The sequence below is a fragment of the Mesoplodon mirus genome (assembly GCF_964341445.2).
Source record: "Mesoplodon mirus genome assembly, chromosome: 11".
Classification (NCBI taxonomy): Eukaryota; Metazoa; Chordata; class Mammalia; order Artiodactyla; family Ziphiidae; genus Mesoplodon; species Mesoplodon mirus.
This window is the reverse complement of record NC_138987.1, coordinates 12177159-12202596: the sequence shown is the minus strand read 5'-3', so window position 1 is coordinate 12202596 and position 25438 is coordinate 12177159. Positions and strand designations below refer to the sequence as shown.

The 25438-nt window shown below is 33.9% G+C and overlaps 1 protein-coding gene across 1 annotated transcript in view; it reads left to right on the top strand.

The window, feature by feature from the left end:
- The first annotated feature begins 4659 nt into the window (after positions 1 to 4659).
- MGAT4C (MGAT4 family member C) overlaps positions 4660 to 25438 on the top strand; it is a 36486-nt gene continuing 15707 nt past the window's right edge. Inside the window, exon 1 of the mRNA XM_082636875.1 lies at positions 4660 to 4705. The gene's annotated coding sequence lies outside the window, so the exon portion shown is untranslated. The remainder of the gene's footprint in view (positions 4706 to 25438) is intronic.

Sequence of the window (25438 nt, the reverse complement as noted above, 5' to 3'; positions counted from 1 at the left end):
CCCAATATCTTTTTGACTGTGAAAGGGGATCCTGGACCCTCTTCCTCTACTTCACTTTTCTGTGGATGAACACTGCCCAGGGAATAGTCAGCTCCCGTGTCACAGATGACTCTACTTAGTTGGCTTCTTAGCCTACTTAAATGGCCTCCTTAGTTCAGCTAAGGCAAGCCATGCTCAACCAAGGGGCAAAATGTCCTACTTTTTCAGCTTGAAGTGTTCAAAGACCATTAATTTGCCTTTTCGTTACTTCATCTACAATGAAGGAAATTTTTAAGGTTGAGCTAGTGATTTTCCAACATTGTAGGCACCAAACTTACTTGTAAATATTTAAGTTAAAAAAAGTCACTGTAGCTAATCATCTCATTTACAAGTCAGATTAAACATGTGGGCAGTGACATGTGTAGGCCAAAGTATGTTAGAACGGAAATGACACTTCCTAGTTCCCCAAGGATCTTTCACTTTGCTTGGCTGACTCTGCAACTCCAGAAAAGTGCAGCCACACTCCAGTGAAAGAACAATTTGCCTCTTCTTACCTTTGCTGCCTTTTGCATTTCACCACTCAATTTACAGAGAATAAATCTATTACTCAGCAGGCAGTGCTTGCACAAATGAAAGATAAATTTTTCTTCTAGATTGGACAGATCAGTGAGACTCATAAAATATTAATGATGAAAGCTTTAGGAATTAGGTATATCCCTGACCATAGGTTTCTCTTGACAGTGAAGCACAGTCAGTTTAATCCCTTTTTTTTTTTTCTGCAAGAGTCCCATCAAGAATGATATGAAGGGAAAAGAATACATGATTTAAGATTCAGATGAGCATAGATTTTTTTGAGAAAGGTAATTATTCTCTCTTTCATTTTCTCTCATTTCTTCATTTGTGTTCCTTATCTGCTGTAAATTTCACTGAGTGATGTAGTGTGGTCGATTTGATTCTTGAAGCTTCTCATGTGCTCATGAAGGAAATTGCTTGAGAATAATACAGTACACATTTCTTATTATTTAACATAAATATAATAATAGCTGACATTTATGTGATTAAAGCAATTCATTTATCCAAAAATTAGGGATCTAGTGAATGTGTATTAAAATATACATCATCAAAGAATGGCTGTATATTCTTCAGAAAGTAATTGTTACAGATATTTTTCACTTGCTGAGATTTATTATCTTGAAAATCCTTCCATGATCATTAAAAATGTATAATTACTTTTAGGTTTACTATTTCTTTGTAGAATGCTTAGTCAATTACCATTACCCTGAGATTCTTTTCAACATATATCTTCATTTTATACAGAAACATATTTACATTTATAAAATTTAAGGATCATAGAAATTTATCATTTTCTTATTATGGCAACCTGAATAATTATATGTATTTATAAACATATATTTATATAATATAAATTTAAGTATCTATAATGTTAAATATTTGAATATTTAAAGTTTAGATATTGGAAATTTGCTGAAAATAATAAAATAACTTTATTAACCAATTATTTTTAAAATTCTTTAATATCTTTTATGCTAATATTATTTGTAGCATAATTCACAATGTTTTTACTCATGCTAAAGAACATAAGGATATTAAACTAACCATTGTTCATAGTAATGCCTCAAAAGGAAGACACCCAAAAATGAAACTAAATACATCTAAATCATATCTATTAGAATTTAAGACATATTGAAAATGCCATTTAACATGCTAAATATTAATAACTAGAAAAATAAAACATCCTTTTTTCATATGCTTTATTTCTCTATCTAAATAGAATAAATTCTTATACTAATAAATTTGTGTATCAAAATGTTTATTAAAATAAAGTATATGACTATACAATCAGAGAAGTTTATTTTTGCTTAATTACCCTTTACTTAATTGAATATCTTGTTTCATGCATCTCTTCTCAGGTACACCCCTGATATTTTTCTTCAGTATATATGCACAATTATACAAAATCCAAATGCAATCCTTATAAACCACTAATGGGTTACTAAGATCCTGTGTTTACAGTGTATGTTGAAGTCTCCAGTTCATGATATACATACAAGGACAAATTAGCAGATTCCATTTTGTTAATCAGCCTTTTAGAAAATTCATCAACACACTGTAAAAAAATCAAATCTTTTGTTAAAACATATCTTAAAGTGTGTTTAAGGTCACATCACTAGTAAGTAAAAAGACTCAAGACCTAGGTCCATTATGAAACATCTCATCTTGAAGGATATTATTATATTCTCAAACCCAATAGTTTTTCATGGCTGCCTGATCATCTGAACACCACCTCTAGTGTCTGGAATGCCTTTATCAATACATTCTATTCATAAGTTTGAAAACAAACTCCATATCCCAAGTGCCCTGCAGTAGCTAAGTACCAGCTTGCGCAGAATTAAACTCATTGTTACTACAGCCTTCTGCATACCAAATTTTTTGGAATCTGTAGCTAGACCCTCTTAAGTTCTACCTCCTTTCTGCCCCACTCTAATAATTGTAGGTGCCACCCTCTCCGTACTAAGGTATAACCAATTAGCTGTAATAATAATAGCTCCATACTGAGAAATGAATTTATTTGAAATGAAAATTCTAAAATGACTCTTACCATTTTAAAATATCAATCTCCCATTGCAACTGTTCTTGCTCTATCTGGAAACTATAAAAGATAGAAAAAAATAAAAGAAAATTACAGAAATCCTAGTGAGGGTCTTTTTGACCACAGAGGCTGACCACAGCGCATCTAAGTGGAGATGAAAACAGCTGATGAAGGTGTCTGGAGAGGCCAAGAAATCTGTGCCTCAAGAGCATATGAATTTTCACAGTTAACCATTGTGTAAAACGATAAATCTTTATATAGCATTAAACTTCAGAAAATAACATTATTGGTTCCTCAGAGGTACCTAAGTAGTCCAGAGAAGCACTAAATGTTTAAAATATAAATAGTACTTTTAAGCCTAGTGGAGAAAAATAATGCAAAATAACAATGCATTTATTCCTCAAACTATCTTTGCTTAAAGAATATGCACATGACTTTAAAGACATTATTAGAGACTTCATGTATTCATAAAGTTATAGCTGCATGTGTTATAGCTGCACAGTTTTCTTCTGAATACCTTTATTAACAAAATCTGGCAGACATTCAATAGCAAACTGTGTTCCAAGCAATGAATTCATAATGTTGTAGCAGGAACAATCTCTTTAATGTTGTAAGACTTTATATATGATGGAAACATCAATAACTTGGATAAACATGGAACAAACTAGCCCATGCACTTTTTCAGCGACATTCCATTTGATTGGAAACAGTTTTCCCCTGCCCATTTGGAGTTCACACATGATCACAGCCAACTAGGATTCTGCTTTTGTTCTTCACCTTAAGATCTCATACATATATAATGGGTAAATACTAAATCAGTCTTACTTGTAAAACCCTGAATCAAAGACACAGGATTTTTAAGAAATCCTCTCATCTCAAAAAGAAAAACAAGAGAGCCTAAATGGTAAATATCAGTCATCCAGAAATCCCAGGAATTATGCCAGGACGAATTTTTCCTACTTTAGCTAGACTTAATATTAGTACATTAAAAACATTTTGAGACAAAATAGTGAATGATTTCCATTGCATTCATGGCATTCTTATCCCATCCCCGTTTCTGTTATGCCAGAGTTTAGTTTGGGGATCCATATGGTTTTGTGGAGACTGACTCCTCTTCTGGCTTCAGGGGTGGGATTTATATAACACAGCTAAGCCAGTGTTATGGGCTGAATTTTGCAAGTCCAGAGTATATCTCAGGATTTTTTTGGGGGGAATATTGTTAAGTAAATATCCCCTCTTTCTACCTGAGAAGAAGGAGGAAGGATGTAGTCCTAAGTGCTGCTGGCATTTGTCTTAATATCACAAGGGGGGCCTTAGGATGAAACTAACCTCATAAGGGCAGAATGTTGAAAACATGCCAGGTCTACCTGTAGATTTTTAAGTTGTGTGAGCCAGTTAGTTATCTACACTTGAGCCATATGAAATTACTAATTTGATCATTTTTTATCATAAAAATGACAAGCTCATGTTGATCAACCCAGTGTACTGCTTAATCCAGAACTTCTGTTACAAGCTAATAAAACTCTCTAAACTGAAGAGATGGATACATAAAATTCTATGCCTTTGAGAATTTTTGACTTCTTAAACTACTGCCAAAACATACATTTATAAATTAAAAATTAAATTATAAATTTAATTAAGTTATAAATTAAAGTAAAAAATATTAATTATTCAAGGAGTATATTGATACCAGTAGAGTTTCTAATGAAAGATTTCAAAAGGAATTTTTTGGATATAGAGATACAAAGAAAGTTATAGGAATATGATAATGTTAAAATATATGTGTATATCTTTATATTATATAACATATACTTCATACATTTAATTTGACTACTTTTAATGAATAATTTAACTTAATATAAAGAATTGTTCTGTGCGATATATATATTAAAGCACTATGTTAAAATGTTTGTTCTATATTTTTCTCTCAATTTAGAAAACTAGTAAATATGAATATAATATGATTGCATGGGAATAACAAATTATCTAGAATAATTTTTTTTAACTTTAATAAATAATAAACAAGAGGATTGTATTAGTAATATTGCGCTTTCTTTTTTCCAGTGTGTCAACATTTTCTGCACAGGACACATTGTGAACAACTTCTTTCTTAAGGTGAGATTGGGTGTCATTCACAGTAGAAGTTTGAGAGGCTATAAATTTTTTAATATATTATCAAAGATATTCCATAAGCCAAATTGTCTTAGGGTAGTTGTGCATGCCTAAATTGAAGGTATTTGCTCATCAGTTTTATATGCATACATTCTATTTGTTCAACAGTACTACTTTTACTGTAAACTCTAGAGGATGTTTATGGGAAATTTCTGAGTTTATCAAAGCATGTAACTTGATATGTTTATTAAAACTTGGAAATTTTATTGATGCTAAAAGAAAAAAACAAGGCACAGAACAAAAATAAAATATACTATTACAACTAATACCATTAAGATATCTCTCAGAGCAAATGAGTACTCACACACACACACACACACACACAGGCATGTTAATATTTTTAACTTCCTCCTAAAATACAAGTATATTAGATTATTTTCATTACCATGAGCCATCAGATTGTTTTTATCAATGCTATAGGTATTTTTGCTCTATTAGTCCAAGAATTAGATATTGTTATTACTGTATTATAAATTAATATTATATTAGATTTACTCACATATTTACCACTATTTTTTCACTGTTCCTTCTTAGAACTTCCACCTTATCTATTTATTTGAAGTATATTTTTTAGACTTTCCTTTAGTGAAGATTTCTGTTTTTCTTTGGCTGAAAGTATTTGTATTTTGCTCTTGTCCTTGGAAAATAGTTTCTCTGAACTGTGAGTCTACATTGTCAAATATTTTTCTGACACCATTGAAGATTTTATTCTGTTATTTTCTGGATTCCATTTATTAATGGCAAGTCAACTGTCTGTCTAATTGTTATACCTGCATAGGTAATTTGCTATTTCTCTTTGGCTGCTTTTAAAATCTTCCTTTGTTCTTTGGTGTTCTGAAGCTGGTTATGATGTGTATAATTTTTATTTATCCCACTTTAGACTTTTTGGCCTTCCAGAATCTGAGGATAGATGTCTTTCAGCAATTCTGGAACTCCTTGGCCATTATCTCATTTAGTGTGACTTTTTCCATTTTTCTCTACTTTTATGTCTCTGAATTTTTTTCCAAATCATTTCATATTTTCTTAGTATCATATTCTTTGAGTCTATATCACATTCACTGATTTGATCTGTATTTGTGATTTATTTTAAATTAATCTCTTTTTATTCTTTTAATTTTATAATTTTTTAAAAATGGAGGTTACCCATTCTTTTTTTTTTTTAATTAATTTATTTATTTATTTATTTTTGGCTGCGTTGGGTCTTCGTTTCTGTGCGAGGGCTTTCTCTAGTTGCGGCGAGCGGGGGCCACTCTTCATCGCGGTGCGCAGGCCTCTCACTATCGCGGCCTCTCTTGTTGAGGAGCACAGGCTCCAGATGCGCAGGCTCAGTAGTTGTGGTGCACGGGCTTAGTTACTCTGTGGCATGTGGGACCTCCCCAGACCAGGGCTCGAACCCGTGTCTCCTGCATTGGCAGGCAGATTCTCAACCACTGTGCCACCAGGGAAGCCCTAATTTTATAATTTTTGATACAAAATTCCACTTGAGTGTTTTACAAATTTAATAGTCTCTTTTTCTTGTTCTTATTTTCAGTTGAGCCTCTATTTTGATTTTCATGGTTCTAATTGCATTTCCGGTTCCTTCTTGTTCTCACATGTGAAATCTTATTTTCCTTGTGTGTTCTAATTTTGACTATAATCTCACACATATGGAATGTTATTGATGAAAATTCTTTAAGGCCAGACTTGGAGTTCCATTTTTAAAGTATTTGCTCCTACTAGTCACTCAAGGGCACTATTAGTCCAGGACGATTTTTAAACTAAATGCTTTGCTTTTAAACTAAATGCTTTCAAATAGCATGGATGTAGATTTCAGGTCTGTGATGAGGACCAACTTGTTAATATGAATCCTTTTTTTTTTTTTTTCTCTAACCAGCACTAAGGATAAGACTGTATATTGCCTTTCAGACCCTTTTTCCCCATGAGATTTCTTTCTCATTTTATGGAAGAAGTCTTCTACCATACTTTTCCCTTTATCCTCATGAAGCAGTCAAAAGGGAAGCTCAAGGTTTCCGAGGATCTCTAGAAGTTCTCATGTTGTACGTTGGCTTTGGTGATACCTCTTAGGATTCCTGCTTTTACTTTGATCTTAGTCTTTGCAGATTTCTTTCATGTCAGATGCAAGATTCTCTAAAAGTATGCACATATATTTGTATACATAATCTTATTCAGTTGCTTTCATCAGGAATTTACGCTGGCTATATAGATCCAGTATACTGGCTTGAAGCAGATAATAAAGTGTTTAGAGTCTACTAAAAATGCTAATACTTAATTCTTTATATTTCACAGATGGTGTATGCTGTGAGGTTTTTATCTTTTGACTCAACTCAATAGTTGACCTCTGCTAAAACTTCAATTCAAACTAATTTTCTACCTCTACAAGTCTCCAACCTTTTCCTTCATAATTCTGATATGGTTCTGTTACTTCTTTCTCTTCCCTGAAGCAAGGACTTTATCACATTAATATTGCTAAACTACAATATTAAGCCCTGTCAAGAGTGAAAAGGAGTATAGTCTTTGTTTGATTCTGCTTTTGAAGAAAACAAAAACACATAATTTTGGTTCCTCTTCTAATCTTTTAGACTCCCAAATCACACAGTATTAATTTTATTGCTTTTGAGAGTCTTGTAATTACCATTAATGCTTACTATTTAACTAAGAGGACAATTCATAAAATGCCCATGCAGGCTCTCTAATGAAGTTACCCATGTGGTAGTTAGAAATGGTGGCTAAAATTGGAGAGGACACGTACACAAGTTTTTTCTTCTCTTTACTCATGTAAAAGATGGGTATATAAAGCAGCTGTTGTTGTCATTTTCCAGCGTAAACATTTGAAAAATTTCTGTTTACTCCCTTTGGAAGCTGGCACTTTCACACTGGTTTAAATCAGCCAGATTTATTTGTAGAAAACAGTATTAAAATGTCCATGTGCTATGTTTTTTAATATAAAATCCATTATTATTTTTTACTTTAAAATACAACACGTGCTATTTTTCTGGAGTTTTTAAGATAATGTGAAAATACCAGTACAAAATCATTCAGTTTATAACAAACTGTTTTTTGAGGGAGGGAGGAAATTTTCAAACATAAATTTCAATCAATCAGTACCGAGTTCATTTTCATAAGCTGTTTTACTTTTTAAGTTTTACTTTTAAACAGTGTCTAGGAGCAATTAAAATTCACAGTAATTTGTTTTGTCCCAAATATTTGTAGTGTATGTAGTTCATTTTTCCTTTCAATGCATTGAGGGGTAGGGCTCTTTAATTACATTTTCTACTTCCTGCATTTTCACTACTCAACTACCTACAGCTAAATCAAAGAGCTAATAACAAAATACTAAACAAAAGAAGCTATTTTATTCAAATACAGTTGAATTTTCCAGCTTCATATGAGATATTATAGTGAGCTGTTTTGCATTGCAGTATGCAGTATTAGCCCACAGAAAATTTTTACTTTTTATAATCCTTTCATCACAGCAGATGTGTGATCCCATATTACCTATCTGTCATTTTTTATAAATATGGACTTCTCAGGAATTGAGTAGTCATCTCTCACTTTTTATTTCATTTCTTTACATAATGTTAGAGCAGTGAAGCATATCCAGTTCAAAATCCTTAGTTTTGATCTTTGTAGAATAAAATTTATGAGCAACTTAACCTCCCCAAGTGCATCATTATTACAACTCCACTGGGCTTCTTTAACCTTCAACCCTAAGCTAAATTTGGCAAAACCTTGAATGGGTGCTCTCTTAGTTAAAATTCTCAGCTTCTGTATTTCTATGTTCCATGGAAATTATTGCTTTGTATAAAATCAGCAAGCAAATATTTGCTTACAAATTAGATAGACTGATATTGATCTGCATGTGCTTTAGAAAGGGAATAAGTCGCATTTTTAAAATATAAAATGATAAGACTGAAAATTACTCTGTATTACTCTAGAAATGAAAGTACATATATCCACAGTCTATGGATCATAAGGCTTTAGAATTGCATGGAGTGCTAGAGGAATTATGTCATAAGGGACAAAGCATAGTGATTTTTACTTGAGGAACAAACTGCTATTCTCATAATGTAGAAATGCTAAATAAATAAGAAATGTGTAGCGGTTCTCAGATTTTTTGTTCTCAGGATCCTTTCTTAAAAATTATTGAGGACTCCAAAGAGGTTTGTTTGTGTGCATTTTACATTGATATTTACTGTATTAGAAACTAAAGTATAAAATTTAAGATATTTATCATTTCCTTTAACATTAACAATACACCTATTACTTATAAATAATGTATTTTAATGAAAAATAGCTGCATTTTCTAAGCAAAGCAAAATTTAGTGAGAAAGGTAGCATTGGTTTTCATTTTTGCTAATCTCTTTAATATGTGGCTCAGTAGGAGACTGTTGGGTTCTCATTTCTGCTACTGCATTCACTGTTTTGATGTAAAACATTATGATGACTTTGGAAAACTCCACTGTAGACTCTTGACAGAATGAGAATTAAAAGACAAATAAAGTCTTAATATAATTATCAAAGTAGTTTTGACCTTGCAGCTCCACAGAGAAAGGTGGTGAAGATCCAAGGTAACCCTAGATGACACTGAAAATTACTGACTTAGTGGCTTCAAACAGCAATGTACTTTCCCTCTGAGTCTACAGGTCACCTGGACAATTCTGCCAGTCTGGGCTGGGCTTGACTGAGCTCCCTTGGCTTACTCAGGTGTTTGCAGTCAGCTACTGGGTTGTCTGGAAGCTGGCTTCTCTAGGATGGCCTTGGCTGAGATGATGGCCTTTGTATCTCTAGCAAGCTAGCCTGGCCTATTCCCATGGCAATGAGTGTTCCAGGAGGGAGACTTGAAGCGTGAAAGACCTCTTGAGTTCTAGGCTTAGAATTGCACACTATTAATTCTACAGCATTCTTTTGGCCGAATGTATAGAAAAGTCAACCTACATTCATGTGTGGAAAACAACTCCACCTCTCGATGAGAGAAGTTATAGTCATATTGAAAAGGGGGTACATACAAGGAAGAATTTGGGGCATTTTGTCAATTAACCATAGCATCCTAGATCCGCTCCCCCCCAAGAAAAAGGTAAAGGTAATTCTTTGCCTCATTTTCAATAGATTAGACTCTGTTGTATGTGCTGTAGGAATCTGTTAGGACATATTTAGAAGTAATAGTGCTATCATTTAAAATTCATTAGTTTGGTCCCTACACTGTAAATGCTTACCTGTAACCAGGGCTTCAGATATAACCAGGTCCTGACAAAAGGACTCACACTAAAAAAAATACATAAGACATTAAAATGGATGGCAACTTTGCCAATTTTTAAATTTACAATAAGAAATATATATATTATTTGAGTTGGACATATGTGTATGCATAATCAGCAAAATCTTATTATAGTCAAATAATACTATATATCATCAAAATTCAGTTTCACAAAGACCAGAAATAGCCAAAAAATGTAATTTGAACACATTTCCTCCTTATAAGGAGACAAATACAATAAAGACCACAATGTTTTTCTCTGATTATCAAAATACGAAATATGAGGTCAGATGAGTAAGGATCTAGTGAAATCAAGCTAAGAGAGTCACATCTAATGACAAGATTTTTTGTTTTCTGTTTTTTCCTTTTCTAGCAGGGTGGCAAATGCTTAAAGTGTGTTTATTGCTTCTCTCTCCACCTCAAGGATAGCCATACCATTAGGAACAAAAATATCAAAACCTTTTACAGCTTGGTTCACCTTCCTCTGGATCAGATGTTACATACTCAACTGTCTAGAATCATATAGGTAATATAAATGAGTAATGCACTTCAGTAGTAAAATATTAAGCAATTGGAGGTGGGGAGATTGTATGAAACTGGAAAAAGCCTTCCCCATCTAAATGGGATTAGCTAATACTTAGGTCCAGCCAGTTGTTGCAGTGTGGGAATGAAAGCCCATTATTACTATACACTCTAATTTTAAAAGAAATCTAGATATTTATTTGAAATTCTTCCTTTTTCACACATTGCATTGACCAAGCCAACTCTGTTAGAACCTAGAATCTCCCTCACCTGGCTATTTTTTGTGAAACCTACATCATTGGAACGTTGCAGATGTTGTCATGAAATTCCTGTTTTTTAGGCCATGTCCCACCTGATATATTGCTTTGTTTTTGATGTTCATTCATATTGATATTTATGTATGAATATTGATATCACACACACTCATAATCTAGTCTTGCTCTGTCTTTTAAAATTTATTAAATTTTTTGCTCTCATGCATTAAAGTGCATGAGAGCAAGGTTAAATTTGTTTAGCATGCTAAACAAATTTAACTCAAATAAATAAAACTGTAAAAGGTGAGCAAAACCAGAGAGAATGGGAGAGGAACAGAAATAACAATTTATATAAATTTGCATTAGGCAGTTTTACCTACCATTTCACTTGGTATACCCCACTGTGCCTTTGTCCTATTGATAAGTTACATCAGTCACTTGGACTCTCTAGCATTTATTTATTTATTTTTTCTGCTGCATAAATTGGTGGTTGGACTAATGACCTTTGCATTCCTTTTTAGACTGATATCCTATAATTACCAGTTTGACTTTTAAGTCATTTTAAAAATATTTTAATATAAAATAAAATATGCTTTGAGCCACTGAGTAAATTATAAACATTCTCTTCCAGATTATGATATAACTAATATTCTCTTACAAAGCAATGTATAAATATGTATTGCAGCTAATCAGTTTTTAGTCTTGCCTCTTTAACCTTCTTTAAAAAACTCAATGCTTTGTGCATAATAGATTTCTCAACAGGTGTTTTTTACTCATTGATACAGGTGGGTGAGCTTTTCCATTTAATGTGCTGTTTCTTACATAGTACCAGGTACAGGAAGTGACACTCACTAATATTAAGATACATTACAAGCTTCGTCTCATAAATGCACAGTGAAGTGAGGATCTCTAGCATAGACTGTATTCTTTTTTATTCCACAATCATACTGATTTCAACTTCAGTATCAATCTATAGAAACAGTGTCTTAGCCTGTTCAAGCTGCTATAACAAAACATCACAGCCCGGATAGCTTATCAACAACAGACATTTATTTCTCACAGTTCTGGAGGCTAACGTCCAAGATCAGAGTGCCAGCATGAGTGAGGGACCTTTTCAGAGTTGCAAACTTCTGGTCTGGTCGTATCCTCACATGGCAGATGGAACAAGCTAGTTCACAGGGGCCTTATTTATAAGAGCTCTAATCCCATTCATAAGGGTTCCACTCTCATCACCTAATCACCTCCCAAAGGTCCCACCTTGGGCCCCACCTAATACCATCACCTTGGGCATTAGGTTTTTCAGCATATGACTCTGAAGAGGGACACAAACATCAGACTATATATAGCCCACAAATTTCCTACAGACTATTTGCAAGCAATTTTTATTTTCACCAGTTAGCATGGGATTTCAAAATGTACAAAACTAAGTATGGATGTTTATTTTGTAATTTAATAGTTGTGTGAATGCAGGCAAGTTATTTAATCTCTGAGCCTCCTTTGCCTTTTCTATAAAACAGTGCGTGACTTAACATATATGACCATTTCTTTCTTTCCTTCCTTTACAAGTCATTGTCATGAAAAATGATATTTCCAATGCAGGAAAAAAAAAAAAACACTTGGATTTCCAAAGTGCTCCTTTTAATAGGATTATAGGCACAACAAATGTCTGTCCAAGTCAATTGCTATTTGTAATTAAGAAATTTAATTATTAAGTGTTTTTCTCTAAGCTGTCCATCCAAATACAGTTATATGCAATTATAATTAAACCTTAGACACATTCTATTCTATTCTGTAACCGTTACACTTTCACAGTTCTTTTTAATGTTGCACACATTCATCAATGAATAAAAGGAAATCTCTGAGCCAGGATCTAATTGTAATATAGCTATCTTGTAAAGTTTCTTACTAGGTGTAAATATAAAGTGTAATCACTAATATCATGGGCAGTGGTTTTAAATTAGGTAAGTTGCCCCCTTCTCTCCGAGAAAATGAATATAAGAAAACAATAAATTAATTTCTGATCTCCAAGAAATATTTCAGCAAGTTCTCCCCTCCCCCCTTTTTTGGGGCCCCAGCCTCCTGACACTTTGCAAAGCAGGAAACGATAACTGCCACAAGAAGCAGAAGGGAAATTTGGGGTTATCACAATGGGAGAAGACTCTACTAGTTTTTACCAGGCCATACCTTTGCCCAAGGTGTTGAAAAGCAGTTTGTATGTATTTAAATAAACTATTTACAAAGCATACTAAAATCAGCACTGAATCAGCAATGTTTCCATTATAGCTTTTCTCATGTGTGATAGCAGATCCAGTCCCGCCCTCCAATTGACTGTGCATTGCCTTTCCCATGACTCACCCTAATTTTCAACTCTATCTTTTCTGACCTGACACTGACATTTACATTTGCCTTAAACTATGACAAAGCTTGATAGGGCTGGAGACCTTTTCTAATCTGAGTCATTCTATTTAATTCATTGTTTGATTCTAATGCTGAACAGATAAAACTGTGTGGGACTATTGATGTAAAAGGTGTAGAAAGCTTATGTAAGCACAGAATCCATCACCTCTTTATTACTAGCAGTAAAGAATAATAAAAACAACCTCCACAAATTATATTTGGCTTAAGAAAGTATAGTATACTTTGATTACATGTGATTATATCTCAGTCAGCAATAAATTCAACATTTATTTATTTACAGTCTACTTGGTGACTGTCAGATGGTTAGATTTGGAAAGTTAAACAGATATAATTGCTACAAGTTTTGAAATAGAAATGTGAACTAAATGGGAGCAGTTTATTCAACTGATGATGTTGGGATACAGAATTGATCTGATAAGACTTTTTGGGAGGTGCGTACCAAGCTCTAGTTGCTTTGTTTTCTCCTGTAGTCAAAGAAATAACCCTTGAAGTAGTCAGGTGTTAATGTGCCAGTTTTAAAATGAAGAACCTGAGGATTAAGGCCTTGCCTAAAATCACACAATGAGTAAGTAGGAAATCCAGGATGCAAATTCCGATGTATCTAGCTGCAACGTTATCTCTTTCAAGCAAATGAGGATGAGATTTGAAGCTGAGGTTTTTTTTGTTTGTTTTTTTTTGTTTGTTTTTACATCTTTATTGGAGTATAATTGCTTTACAGTGGTGTGTTAGTTTCTGCTTTATAACAAAGTGAATCAGTTATACATATACATTTGTTCCCATATCTCCTCCCTCTTGTGTCTCCCTCCCTCCCACCCTCCCTATCCCACCCCTCCAGGCATCACAAAGCACCGAGCTGATCTCCCTGTGCTATGCGGCTGCTTCCCACTAGCTATATACCCTACATTTGGTAGTGTATATATGTCCATGCCTCTGAGTTTTAAGGGTGAATTGGACTTAATTAAGCAGACAAGGACAAAGTAATTCGAGGCACAGAAAACAATAGAAACAAACACACACATGATAAGGTAAATGGCATAATTTAGGAAGTGAGTAGGCCCTCGTAGCTGTAATATTAATTGTTAGAAAGGAATCCCTGAAAAACAGACTGGACCTGCAGGCTGAAGTCAAGTTACAATGCACCTAACATGGAATGACAAGGAGTTATAAATCATTGAAAGGTTTTAAATAAGAAAGCAGAATTGTAATGAATCTTTAGAGAGATAATGCTAATAACATGGTAGATGAACTGTAGAAATGAGTAGATTTTGGTAAGTCTTTTAGATTCCTGGACCCAACTCCAAAGTTTGTGTGTGGGGGAAGGGTAGGCTGGGGTGTGCTTTCCACACAATATCAAGCAATTCACAGATACCAGCAGAGTGTCAAGAATTCAACTCAATTCTGACACTGTCTTCTGGGATATAGCATCAGATCCCACAGGTTAAGGGCTCAGTCCTACAAGACCGCCCCGCCACCCCCCACCCCCCCCACACACACACACTCTTCAGATGCCAGTTGCAAGCCCAGGTTGTTACCTGTGCTTCTAACCGATTGGCTATAAATCAAAGGTTCCCAAGGCCCCTTCCCAGGATTGATTAATCTGCTAAAGTGGCTCACAGTACTCAGAAAAACATCATACTTAGTAGATAAGTTTATTAAAAAGGGATATAACTCAGGAACAGCCAGATGGAAGAGATACATAGAGCAAGGTATGAGGAAAGGACACTGAGTTTCCATGCCCTCTCCAGGTGTGCTGTTCTCCCAGCATGTTCACCAGCCAGATGGAAGCTCTCTGAACACGATCCTTTTGGGTTATTATGAAGGCTTCATTACAAAGGCTTTATTGATTAAATCATTGGCCATTGACAACTGATTCAACCTCCAGCCCCTCTCATCTCCCAGGAGGTCTGGGGGTAGGACTGAAATTTCCAGCTTTCTAATCACATGGCTGGTTCTCCTGGCAACCAGCCCCCATCCCTAGTGCATTCCCAAGTCACCTTATTAACATAAAAGACACCTTTAAGCTTTCAGCACTTAGGAAATGCCAAATGTTTTGGGAGCTTTGAGCCTGGAACTGTGAACAAAGACCAAATATATATTTCTTATAAATCATAAAATTGTAGTAGGGCATTATTGAAACTCCCAATCCATCCCTCCCTTACTCCCCTCCCCCTTAAAACCACAAGTCTTTTCTCTACGTCCGTGAGTCTATTTCTGTGTCGTAGGTGAGTTCATTTGTACCATATTTTAGATTCCACATATAAGTGATATCATATGGTATTTGTCTTTCTCCTTCTGACTTCCTTCACTTAGTATGATAGTCTCTAGTTCCTTCCATGTTGTTACAAATGGCATTATTTCATTCTTTTTTATGTCTGTTTAGTATTGCATTATATATAATATATATATATAATATATATGATATATATACATATATATCACATCTTCTTTTCCATAAAAAAACCCCTAAAAATAGAATTACCTTATGATCCAGCAATCCCACTCCTGGGCATATATCTGGACAAAACTATAATTCAAAAAGACAAATGCACCCCTATGTTCATAGCAGCACTATTTACAAGAGCCAAGACATGGACCAGAATTCCTAACCAGATAGAAAACAGTTAAAATGTGTAGTCTGGGGCTTCCCTGGTGGCGCAGTGGTTAAGAATCCGCCTGCCAATGCAGGGGACATGGGTTTGAGCCTGGTCCGTGAAGATCCCACATGCCGCGGAGCAACTAAGCCCGTGCGCCACAACTACTGAGCCTGCACTATAAAGGCCGCGAGGCACAACTACTGAATCCTGCGTGCCTAGAGCCCGTGCTCCACAACAAGAGAAGCCACCGCAATGAGAAGGCTGCACACCACAATGAAGAGTAGCACCTGCTCACTGCAACTAGAGAAAGCCCATGCGCAGCAACAAAGACTCAACGCAGCCAAAAAAAAAATAAAATAAATAAATTTATTTAAAAAAATGTGTAGTCTGTAATGACATATATTCTCAGTTAATGTTTTTCATCATATGAATTTCATGGCAAACCTATACACTATAAAATTTGACCTAAGTAATTAATTAAATATTAAATATCAGAATAACCAATGAGGAACAAATGAAAAACTAGTGATTTTCAACATAAAAATGTAATAAAAAGAAAATTTTTGGAAAACACAAACATTTCCAATGATCTTTAATGCTTCTTGCTAGGATATTTTAACTTAGTCATTGGCCATTGTTTTTGAGGATACAAGGAAGACAGAAAAAGTCTTCTTTTAATACTTAGCTATCAAAGGGACCATAAGCCAGAAAAATACCCATGAAAATGCTTCTGCAGGGTTTCTTTGCAGCCCTTTTCACCTTCTGGTGTGATGTTATATGGTCAGTTTGTTTGTGAGGTGTAATGTCAAAGTTAAAATCCTCTTGTTCCTGAAGATTTCCTACCAATGTTTCATTATGTCTTTATCTTGTTGCTATTTTTCTTTTAAGAATGTGAACATATTTTTTCATAATATACTGAGAGCAGGTTAATAATGATTTTAGAAACCAAATCCAATGCAGATTGAAGTAGGCACATTTTCTGTAGAAATCACTGTCTACTTAGCAAATGGTATGATACACAAATGCATTGTTGTTGCTACCTTAATTAAAAAGGACCCCTTTCAGTAATGTCTCTGGCTCTGGAAGAATTATAATCACACAGATTGGAAGAGCTAAGAAAGCTTATTTAACTAAGCTGTCAACAGCAATCTCTCAGATCTGCTTAAATTTATTGGGAGGCGGGGAGATCTATTTGAAATGCTGACAATAAACACAGAACTGGTTCTAATTATGTTACATTTAATACACAGGAATATATTACAAGGTTAAAGGAAGTTGGCAGTATCTACCATAAACGCACCTACCTTTTGACCCAGATATTTCACTTCTAAGATTATTACCAAGAATTATGCACAAAAATGTATGACAAGAATTTTTACTGTACCATTTTTTGTAATAGAGAAAATTTGGAAACAACTAGCATATATATTTATAAGGCAAGGGTCAAGTAATTAGGTGTTTCAACTAGACTGTTCAGCTATTTAAAAGAATAAAGTACCCTATTTGTACTGACATGGAAAAATTTCCAACATACATGAAGAGAAAAAAAGACATAACACATACAATGTGACTCAATGTATGTGTGTTATTTTAAGAAGGTGCATATGTGTGTGTGTGTCTGTGTGTGTGTGTGTGTGTCGAAAAAGCCCTGGAAAATTAAATTATGGAGGTAACTGGTTATCTGTAGTAGGAATTTAGGGGTGTGGTGGAGGAAGACATTCACTGTTTCTAATTGTATGTATCCTTGCATTACTTGTGTCACTTAAAATGAAAGTACTATAGGTCCTCTTTCTGTCCCCACTCCTTATGAATAAGACTTGGACCCTTCCTTTGTTTATTACAACAAATTTGTTTTTATTTTTATATTAGCAAAAACATGAGATTTCAGGACTGTTTACATAAACATGCCATCATAACTGCAGAACAGTATTCCTCTTAATTAATCATTGTCATTCACTACCATGGGCCAGTTTGGCAGGAGAAATATATATATGGATATAATTTTTTCATACGAATATATACGTTTTTTTGTACAGGAAGTCTAAGCATTAGAATCGAGTTGATAATGAATTACTTTCACTATATGAAGAGAGACAAGATAATATAATATTTAAGAGCATAGTATATAAAGTCAGGCCTTTGGCTTGAATCTCAACAACGATGTGACCCTGGACAAGTTTATTAAGTGTTCCCCAAAGCCTCATTTTTTCTTGATTGAAAAATGAATACCATGGTATCCACTTATTGGAGTCTTAGGAGGATTAAAATAGATAATGCATGTAGAAAATCCTGTAGCACAGTGCCAATCATATAATAAGTTCCCCTGAAATTTAGAATTTTCTTAGTGCTTTTTCATAGGTTTATATTAATAGCCTGTTTCCTCAATAAATTATAATTCCTAAAACAATATATGAAATATTATTGTATGAATTTTTCAATAATGAATACATTTTCAAAACTGTTTAATCTCTAATAATATCTTTAGCTTCTGAATATAGAAATATAACTATTTTAGTATGAGAGATCTAGATATTAGCCTTGAAGAAACATATTTTATGTAATTCTTTCATTTTATTTGATTATCTGCACAGTTCCACGATCAGTGATTTTGGGGTGCACATGGGAAATAATGCAAAGTAGATGACAAGATTGAACACAGGAAAATTGGTTTTCACTGTTTAAATTATTAATTTCTTTCTAAAATGAGTTTTCATTGTGGATTTTCATTATGCATTCAGGCCATAGCTTCCTAATCAATAAAGTAATTCATACCATGGGAGAATGAAAAAGAGGAGAGACTGAAAGGTTGGTATAAAAATTATGTTTAAGGAACTGATAATGAATCTAGGTTAATATGTCTATTTTGAAATTCATTTACTTCTTTAAAAAAAATCACTTGATGATCTACTTTAAGAAATCAGTAACCAACGGGAAAAGACAAAGTCTTGATTCTGTTTCTATGTGCAAATAAACCAAATGAACCAAGATTGTCATACAGCTGTTAATACTTTTAGACTTAATCCTAACCTTAAGAGCCTGGGAATTGAAAAAAATAAGCTGGTATATTAGAAATTTTTAAGACTTCTGACAACAAGGTGAATAAAGGGAATTGAGACTTTAAAAATACATTTTTTAAAATGTCAATTATACTATAGCTAGAAATATTCCTAGGCCACAGATACTTACAGGCTTCCCATTAGAGCATTTAACTGTGGAAATGACTATTTCAATTTCACCAAGAGCAGGTTATAGGATAGTTAGTGATATTTGTCTTATATCTGAATTAGCACCTTTAGTCAACCTGAAATTATTTATCAATCTCTATGATATAGAAATTTATGGCCTAAGTTGTCCATTTAGGTATTGGACTACAGTTATGAGTCTTTTTAAAAATGAAAATTATACTGTCCATAAAATCCATATATGAGCAGTAATATTATAACATAGGAAAAGAGAAAGAAGAATTGAAACACTCCTAGGCTCAGAACACATACAACCTTTACCTTTAGAACTAATTCTTTCTAGTATCTTTGCTTCACACTTTTTTGCATAATTTTTAAAATATATGTAGAATTTTAGGTGTTTTTTTTTTTTTTACAAATATATTGTTTTAAATATATGCCTCCTAACGAAACTGGGAAATACAGAAGAATATAAAGAAAGTAACAACCATCCATACTTGTATGAAGTGCATACAACTAATATTAATATTTCATTGTAGTTCTTTAATCTTTTTCTCTACGCATTTTTACATAGTTAAAATTTTATGTATTTAAGAATAGTAAATATATAAGAATATTTACAGATCTTAGATGCAAGATAATATACAAGATAATAGGTGATTTATTGACACACGATATAGGACATTTTCATTCAGGAAGAGTTTTTAAGGTACAGAAAAAAATTCACTCCTCAAGTTTCTCGACATAGAAGTGACTTTAAGTTACCCAGTACAACTACCTTTCTGATGGGAATAAATCAAAACCAAAATTTGTTGGCAATTACCCTTGTAAACTCCAAACTATGTTAATGTTATAGCCATCATAAGCAAGTTCATGAACTGAAAAAATCCAGTTACTGCTTCAAGTGGCTATAAACAATGAGTAATGTATTCTATTTGAAGACTGGGTACAGTTTTATAAACATATTTCTTGATTCTAGAAAATTCAGAGGTACAAAAGAGGAACTGAGCTTTGTAGTACTTAACATAAAATTCAACTTCACTGCTTAGATTCAAAATCAACGTGAGTATACCTAAGTCCTATTGGTTTCTTGAATTTGGAACCAAAATTAAGTAAAAGAACTGCAGTCGTTTTTCACCATGTCTCTCCATTCTTGGTTCTTAATTTATCTCTAAAATGACTTAGTGGATATATTTAAGGATTATTTTTTAACATCTTTATTGGAGTATAATTGCTTTACAATGGCGTGTTAGTTTCTGCTTTATAACAAAGTGAATCAGTTATACATATACATGTATCCCCATATCTCTTCCCTCTTGCATCTCCCTCCCTTCCACCCTCCCTATCCCACCCCTCTAGATGCTCACAAAGCACCGAGCTGATCTCCCTGTGCTATGTGCTATGCTAGATATTCCCACTATCTATTTTACATTTGGTAGTGTATATATGTTCATGCCATTCTCTCACTTTGTCACAGCTTGCCCTTCCCCCTCCCCGTGTCCTCAAGTCCATTCTCTAGTAGGTCTGCGTCTTTATTCCCGTCTTGCCCCTAGGTTCTTCATGACTACTTTTTTTTTTTTAAGATTCCATATATATGTGTTAACATATGGTATTTGTTTTTCTCTTTCTGACTTACTTCACTCTGTATGACAGACTCTAGGTCCATCCACCTCACTACAAATAACTCAATTTTGTTTCTTTTTATGGCTGAGTAATATTTAAGAATTTTTTAAAAGAAAAATACGTAAGTGTTTTATTTTCTAAGACCTTACATATCAGGATAAAATAGTGTATTTCACCCCTGGAAAATAAAGATAACTTTTGTAAACTGCAGTTACAGGATAATAGCATTTTTCTTCAAAAGCCCCAAGATATTTTCTCATTATCTTCCTTTTTAATAAAAATATTATGGAATAAAAGTCTGAAACCAGTCTGCTCATTTTATTTGTCAAGATCTTTGTAGTGTATTAATTTGTACTATTTCTGCTTAGATGGTAGTAAGATTTTAAGAAAATAAGAAAACTTCATAAAACAGAAATGTTACAAATGTTACACTCTACAAGCTGCTTTCTGCTGTACTCTTTTCTGGAATCTTCCCCACTCTTATCTTGCTCCCTGTCTCTGTCAGGTCTTCTATGGGATATTTCCTGAAGACATCCACTCCCAAGTAAACAGCACAACTCCCTTCTTTCCCTATTTTGTGTTTCTACTGTAATTTGTGCACATTTCTGAAGTTGTACGTGTAACACTTTTTGGATCGAATTTTGGCACATCTACCTTCCTTTGCACTAAACAGCAGTGCAAAACCATGGGCATATTAATCTTTTCTTTTTAGAACAGTGTCATGTGCATAGTGAAGCTTCAATAAATGTTGAAAGAACAAAAGCAATATTTAACCTCTAGGGCAACACAGACTAAATAATCACTTAATGATGTTTCTAAAAATTCCTGATAACAGCTATCAGGAAAGTATTTCTAACCACATTGTATGTCTTTATTGTACTTCCCTCTGTAACATTTTATTTTGTTTTGTTTTTTTTCTGTTCCAGTTAAGCTGGATATGAAATTACAGTCATTGTGCCTAGCACAGATCCCTGGTACTTACTGTGAACTCTATCTGTGTTTGAAAGAAAGGATAAATAAATAGGTAATGAATTATGTATAACAGACTTATTCATTCTGATTTTAGAATTTAATAACAAGCTTAATAAAAACAATTCTTACTTAAAGAGAAAGGCAATCACTATTCTAATACAGCATATTATTTAAATAAAAAATATATATGCATATATCATTTGTATCTACTCAAATCGGTAGTTCATATTACTGAATTCAAGTTAACGTTTACCTGATCCATTAGCATATAAAAATGTATGGCAATTTTATTGAGACAACATCTTATAATCTTTTATACTATAGCAGTAATTGTGCATAAATGTTTGCACAATTCCTTTGGGGAAAAATAGTCATCTTATGTATTAGTGACAGAAATATGATCATTAATGTTTTTCAGTAATATTGCTTTAACCAAATTTTAACTTGATTTGGAAGCACCTAATTTTTACATCTCTCAGATAAACTCTTTGAGTAGACTGGAATGCATAAAATGTTAGAGATTTAGAAAGAAAACCTGTCGTTTATCATATCTACATAGCATAATTGCTCGATACTGTACCTGGACACATCACTTAATCTATCTAATCTTCAGTTCCCTTATTTGTAATGTGAGAATAATCATAAATATATTCTTATCTACCTCATGAGTTTTGTGGAAGATTAAATAAAATATATTTCACAGCCCTCTGAGTTAGTTATCACCATCATTATCATTATTCCTTTCTTCCTCACTGCAACTTAAAACAGCTTTCATGAGTATACCTTTCCTTAGCATTAACTCCTGCATTCTCTCTGAAGTAGTTAGTTCAATGTTTGCTTTTATTGGTTCTACTCTAGCCAGGTCTTTTTCAGCTCATTGGAAAGAAATTAGAAATCTGTAACAGAATGATATTCTAAAACAGAAGTTAGTAAATAAAGTACGTCTTGTCTTAGCTTCAGTGTTGAAAAAGACTACTTTCTTCCCAATCCTCATCTCAAGTTTTCCTATTTTTATAATCAGTGGCAGAAAACCTTCAGCCTATCAATGCTACACATTTTCTATCTGAATTGAAGCTTAAAGGCACCAGAAAATAAATCTCACTCATCATCATTGTGAACCCTATGGAATAGTCTAGCCTCTATAATTTTCCACTTCGCTACCACCTATAGCTACAAATGAACAGTACAGCTTGGGACTGTTAAAAAAAAAATCTTAAATGGAAAAAGCAATTACATTTGTTCCTATCAATGTGTGAATATCTGAGCCTTTTGTACAAAACTTAATGATAATCATGTTTTACAAGACACTTTTCATTTTCGTGGCATCCTGAAGCTTTTGCTATGTCAGCAACATTCTTTCTGTTCATTGGAAAGTATTGAATACTGCCCCGAGGGCATGTTCAGCCTTCCACAAAGCAATGTAAAAAAACAAATTGGGCACACATTAAAAAAGGCAAGCCAAGCAAGTCAGATGCACATAGTGGCACATGTCAGACAGATGAACGGTTGACTGCAAGACTTCTCTCATGTTTTCCCTGATGCGAGGTTAAGTATTGGATACCAGCCCATGTGATGTGGAGAATGTAATTTACTTTTGCATTCTGACTGTTGATTTAAAAGTAGACTATTAAATATCAGTTACAGCTTAGAGCCTTGGGGGAGATTACCGTAGCCACATTCATTCAGGTAGATAGGAATATGGTTTTCCTTTCTTCCATCCTCTCATATGGGGCATGGAATAGTTTGCATTGGGAAGTGCAAGTGATTTTACCCTAAAGAGCTGGAGGGAGAGAACTGAGCTCATTAACATTTGGTGGTTTGTCGCATATAATCCAAGTAACATTCCAGAAACATGATAACATGCACAAGCATATGCACCCTAAGCAAGTGCTTCTACTGTGTAATAATCCACTTGTCACTTTATATCAGCATCAATCCTTTAATAAATGAGCATGTTTCTTGAGTTGATGAAAACTAGCATACAGATTTCCCCAGTGTCTTCCCAAGAAGAAATGTAAAGAAGTTTGTACAACCAACACTTTATCTGCCTCCATGAGCAATGATTTGAGGTCAATAATAGATATTCATAGTGTTACAAAAGACAGAACCTTTATTCCTATACATATGTATGCAGATATATGAGGTAGTAAAGATAAGTAAATAGTTCCATAGGTCCAAAGAATATGTCTCCAAATTGCATGGCTTGTAAAACTTTGTACCATGTCTGAATTCTGATATTAAATAGATCATATTACAGCTGTTGGAGGCTCCCCAGCACAAACCAGTCATTTTGCTACTGGTCTTCTATGTGTTTACAGTGTCAACATTATTTTTCTCTGCTGCATTTCTTAAATGTCCCCAGAGACTTTGATTTATGTTGGGTATAAAATATTTCAATCCATTAAATAATAAAATAACAAGTGACATTATCCTCACTTCTCACTTAAATAAATTGTAAGACAAACAAACATAGAAGAGTCCATGGTGCTTTGATAATGTACAAAGTCAAGTTTGATATGCTCAGTTGCATTTTTGCAACCAAAGAGCCCAGAGATTACACTGTAGATCTGGGTCATGGCAGGGAAGCTCTTAGGCGAGCTTTTATGAGTGCTGTGCTGTGGGAAAGAGATGCAAATATTCACAGGTTGGTAGTTTTTTCCACAGCTCCAAGTCCAAGATTTCTAAAATGCAAAAGTGCACACACACAAAAAAAAACCCAGGGTAGTAGTTGTTTGCTATCTTTTTTAAAAAACACCCCACTAAGTATTCAAGTAATATAAGAAGTTTTAAAAAAATGTTTTATGTATAAGAAGCTCAGAACCCAAAGGAAAATAAGACATATGAATACAATATCAAGAAGCAGAAAGTATTAAGTAAATTAAGAGACATATAGATAAAATGATAAGAGTTCAAAAAAGTGAAGAACAATTTTTGACCGAAAATGAGGTTCAGAGAAATCTTCATCAAGAAAGTAATATTTTGGTGACCTAAAAATTATATTCCAAAATCTGAGCATTGGTAAGAGAAGAGAACAAATCCATAAAGATTAAATGTGAGGCAAATGTGGAGAACAGTACTTTCTTTTCTCAAGCTGATGCCAAGAATATACTGTGCTTAAGGAGGAAAAAGGAATTATGTATGAAAGCACAACCACATACATAACAATTTATAGTTAGGTCTTTGAGAAATAAACTGTGTTGCACCAAACAATATCCTTCTTGGCCCTATGTACTTCTAAATAGTTTGATCCCTAAATTTCTCTAACCAGGAGTAAGGATTCCAGAACTAACACACAGATTGGTTTTCACTTCTATGTGCCTCACCTTTACCTGTGATACAGGACTGATGCCGCTCAGTGCTGAGTTCCAAAGGAGAATGTCTGACAGACCTTTCAGGAAGATCTGCTGTATTTCCCCAGGAGCTATCTTCAGGCACACGAATGTTGCTTTTGGTGCTGGGAAGTTGTATAGTGCCCCTGGAACTATCCTATCTGCACACAATGTTATTTTCAATAGCTTGGGTCTGGTCTCAACCAGAAGTTTTGCCAAGGAAGTCCAAGTCCTGGTATGAACAGGCCATCTTCCTATGGTTCAACCAGGACTTTCAAAAATCCTGCTGGCTCTGAAATTTTTCAGAGGTAGGTGATTTCAAACCTGGGACCAAACTCGAAGACACAGGAACATCAGGCTTGTAGGATAGAAAGTTCTAATAAATGTATGAACATTCCTTTTCTAAAAAAGGTATTGTCCTATTTGGCTGACTGTTCTGCATTTCATTGATTTGTGCACGGCAGTTCATCAAAGATTTTGGAACCCAATCCAGAAAGGGTTATTATCCTTAAGTTTTACCTGATCCTT